Raw genomic sequence first — 4,948 nt, forward strand, 5'->3', positions numbered from 1 at the left:
ATGGGAATCTTAATCAGGCTAAGATACCATAAACAGCAGCAAGGCCACAGTGATCTCACTGTATGCTGTGCCTTGCTGTAGGCAATATTATTGATGTCACTGTTGACAACTAGCCTTCTTTGTCTCTGGAGTAATATACAGGTTACTGATCAGCTAGTTGAGAAGCAGAATTGGTAGGCACAGAGAATGTAGCTCCTATGTGTGCAGGAGAGGCTAGAGAGCTCGGACAGAGCTGAGAGCTGGTACTGCCATGATGTAAGGCTAAGAGCTCATGGAGAGCTCAGATATAGCTACCATGTTAACCAGCCAGTGTGCTGAGCAGGGGAGACAGGAGAAGCTACTGAGCCAGAGAGTTCAGGTACTGTTACAATGTAAGATGGTGAGTTTAGAGGCAGCATGTGGCTGCTCATATAGCTGTGAGTACAGAGATTGCTGCTACTGTGTGGGAAAGATATGTATTTATCAGCCAGTATCTGGCTGCCTACCTGTATGGACTTTGCTGTGAAGGACTGTTTTGCCTGTATAGGACTGTTGTGCCACTGGCTTCTGCAATAAAGATTCATTCTTATACACCCACAACCTCTCATGACTTCTCCATCTGAGACCCAGCATCCTAAGAGGTCCAGCCCCAGGCAGAGGGGCTCAGACCCAACTCCTGTTACTAGTGAGCAGAGGATAAAGGAGGAACTTGGACTAAGTTTCTAACAGTTAGTACGGTGGGCAGGGTTTGAGAAAGAACCTGCTCTGGCGTAGTCAGGAAGAATTTAGAAGCATATATGGACTCAGAGCAAGTCAGAGCAGCAGCGCTGAGCAATGCTCTTGCTGGCTCTGACAGTATATTTTTGCTTCCCTGTTTTTTTTTTTGTTTGTTTGTTTAGCTCTGTGCTTAGTCAATAGATAGTAAAAGTACAAGTACTATCTATCCTGAATCTGAGCAGTGCAAGTGTTATTTTCTTGAAAAAGTATGCTCTTGATTCTGGAACTTTTTTAGAATTTCATTGGACAACCCTTATATCAAACTAATTGACCTTAATCTATTACATGACTCTTCTCTTTGATTTCAAACTAAATATGGAATCTCCAATAGCATGAATTTCAGAAACTTTCTGCAAAGAAAATATTTTAGAAAAGAGGGGAGAGACTGAATAAGTTAAATTTAAATGACATCACAAATTTTATGTACCTAAAGTATTTTATATTTTTAGAAAATTTGGGACACCTATAATTGTCCATACTTAGCTCTTTGATAATTTAAATCAATATTGATGAAATAGTTGCTATGATCTGTATAAAATTAGCTATAATATTATATTAAAACTAATATAAAGTACTAAACACCAATTTTGGTTTTATAATCTCTGAAAGTTTTAAAATACTTTTATTTTAGAATTTTTAATTAATTGAACATAATTTTGAATCATTTAAAATTATTTCAGTAAAATGTAGTCTTTGTATCTGCTTAAATAAGAGAGAAATTAATGTGAAACCTAAGTACTTTTAGATTATTTTAATTTTAGTAAATTAAGTCATGTTTAATTATTGGTAATGATAATAATTATTTGGTTTGGAGTCATCTACTAATTCATTCCAGGTACACAGGTTTTAATTTTATAGTGTGTATGAATCTCCACCCATTTCAATAAGTAAGGCAAAAGGACTTCCTAAAGACTAGCAAATAAACATTCTTCACAATAGAGAGAAATAACTTTCCTTTAAAACTTTTGTTTTTGCATTATGTATTATAATTACCACAGCATTTGTACACCCCTCATAAGACTTCTAAAATTAAGGTTTTATACCTAACTTTTTCCTAATATAGCACCTCTTTGAAATAGCTAAAGCAAATAAAAAGAGAACAAGGTAGAAACAGAGTAATTAAGTAAATTATCCAAAATTATCCAGATAATTAATGATAGAGAACTGAATGGAAAGGATATTTTTTGGAATAATGTAACATACTTGTAATTGGCTAGAAGGTAGTTAAACAGGAAAAACACAATGAAAAGCACAAGGCTTTTAACTTCAGTTTATGCGGCTGAGGCATTTAATAGTGAATCTCAGGAATGAGTTAAAAGGACAAAAGCAGACTGCACGATCATATTTACTTGCTTAAAACAGGCGAGTTTTTCACCTTTTTTATTGCAGCAGTGTCAGGGATTCTCAGGAGATGCAATCTTTTTTTAAGGAATTTTGTAGAAAGCATTAGCAGAGAACACATTCAAAGAGAACAATTCACCTCACCTCCAGCATGTAATAGGACAGAAAATAGGACACAGAACAGAAAGAAAGAGCAATGTGCTCTCTGAAATCTGTACAATCCTATTAAAAACCTCTCTACATGCGTACCAATTCTAAGACCACTCCATAGTACCAATGGTGTGCAGGGTCAGGACAACAGCTCTGTGGAATAAAGGGGTATGACCCCAAGGAGACTACAGCCCTCTTTTAGATCCTGTGTTTAGTACCTGAAATCCTCAAACCCCCACCCATTTGGCCTTTAATCTGTTTTCAGGGTTTATGCCACCCACTTTTTCAGAGAGCAGACTTTTGAGGTCAAACGAATGACCCCAAAGGGAATTGGATAGAGCTTGTATGTCCATATGTGAATGACAGACTTTTAACCATGTGGGATGAAGTTCAATCTTTTACCTAGCCTTCCAGGTCACTGTTAAGGTATATTTTCAAGGTAGAATACTTGATATATTGTATTTACTAGTTTTGTACCTTGATTTGAAACTTTTAAATATTTGGACATGGGACATCCAGCCTTCTGTTTGCATTCTTCACCCAGACTCCATGAATATCAGGGGTGAGTAAGTCTTCAGATTTATAGTTATTACACATCTAATTAAATATTAATTTAAATCATTCCATTTTAATATCTTGAAATTCAATGCCACCATTTGATTCTGTTTCAATAGCATTAATTCCCGATGCCACCATTTCCTACAAGACACTGATTATTTCTTACTTTGCCTAAGACACCTGTGATTTCCCCCTCTTCATCTCATCTTTCTTTCAACCTAGGCTTCTGCCTTGCTGACTGAATACATTTAATTAAAATTCATTAACATAACATCTGCTAACAGCATTCTGTAATTAAAATTAACATGAACTCTCTCCCTCAATAAAGGGCTACATTCAAATTCTGAAATGTGGGACGAAAAGGCATACTTGAATATTTCATACTCACCTACTCTCTATGGTCTCTCAGCTTCTATGCTTTTGCAGGTATTACTTGTTCTACCTGGAAACTATTTTCTATTTTCTCAGATTGAATACCTTTTATTCATTTCTTAAGATTCAGTTCATGTTTTCTCTCCTCTGGGAAGCTTCCCCTATGCCCCTCAGACTGTTAGGTGCCTGATCTTCATGCTCCCACCTGTTCATAGTTCCATTAGCACTCATCACTGTTATTGGTTTTCTTGTCTGTCAACTCTAGATAGTAAGCAATTTGAGATTAGTGGTTGTGTTATTTTACTTTATTTGTGAATTCACCTACAAGCATTTGTTTGATCAGCTTCAACCCATACACTTGTGAATCACTAGCCAAGTAATGATAAAATACACAGGCCCTGACATTGAGGATGTAACAAGAAAGCATGGTTATGATATCATTATAATAACCTGGTTATTATTTAATAGGAAAGAAGTAAAGGGAGACTAGATAATGTAGGCATGACATTTATAAAGCTTTGCCAGGAAGCTGCATTCTCCAAGTCTATTTCCCACAAATCACTGGGAGAAGGGACAGGACACATATCCAGTAAGGTCTGGGTGAAGTGGGAAGATGATTACCTGTCAGTCACACCTGGGAACAAGTCAGTGGCCAGAATAGGCACGGCCACTGCAAACATGGGAAGATTTCATATGTAAACTCCTGAACAAAGGGAGTTCTCTCTCTCTTGCACCCCAGGCTCCTGGCTCGCCCATTGCAGGGGGCGCACTCCCCTGCATTCACACATGTGGCTCACAGCCATGTGGGACCCACACAATGGACTAATGGACTAAATCTAGCCTGATGCTATATTGGACTCAGATCCACCATGGAACAGAAACTCTGGACACTGACCTTGCTTTTGGCCCTGTTTTGACCCTGTGGGAGCCCCAGCTACATCTTTTTTCAGGACTGGATTAAGGAACATGGGACTTTGGACCTAAGGAATGTAACTCCAACAAAAATAAAGCCTTTTACCATACTTCATTCTCCTCCTGTGGGGGCCTCCAGAAATGCTTATTCTAGTGGCACCCCATGAACCCTACTTCTCCTAGCAATGGAGAAATCCCACTCATATAATCCTCCAGTACAGTTACAGTCACTAGACATTGTAACCTGGTTTATATGGGGTAAATACCAGTATAGGTTATCACAGCAACTCAGATGAAGGTCACCCACATTTTTCTTCCTGGAGGAGAAGCATCCTGAACAAAGTGGGTTTGAGCTGAGACCTATGAAGGATGAGTGTCTGGTAGGCCAATGTCTTTTGTATCACATGCATATATGATATGCTCTGAAATCACTACATTGGCACTAATCCAAGAACATAACAAATCTAGTGTGTCCTGATGTGGAAGGCAGAAGTTATAGAAACAAAACAGGGTAGAGCTACAAGGATTAATAAAAGAGGTTCTAATCAGAATTAGGACAAAATCACTGTCCAACCATTCTAAGCTGAAAACTCATAGTCAGCTGTATCAAAACAGGGATCTATAAATGTGTAGATTATTTATCTCAATATTCTAGAGATGAGGTAGTGTCTGTATAACCTGTTGCAGCATTTGTTTCTATTTCAAAGGTTTGAATTATTAAAATTACATATATAAATATATATTTTTTCTACAATTCACAACTTGTTAGTTTAAAGAAAGTAGGTACTTCACTTTAATTTTTTATTCATAGATATGACAGTTTATTATTTCATTGTCTTTGCAATAGGATGAAAAAGTG

This window comes from Myotis lucifugus, unplaced genomic scaffold (genome assembly GCF_000147115.1).
Source record: "Myotis lucifugus unplaced genomic scaffold, Myoluc2.0 scaffold_142, whole genome shotgun sequence".
Classification (NCBI taxonomy): domain Eukaryota; kingdom Metazoa; phylum Chordata; class Mammalia; order Chiroptera; family Vespertilionidae; genus Myotis; species Myotis lucifugus.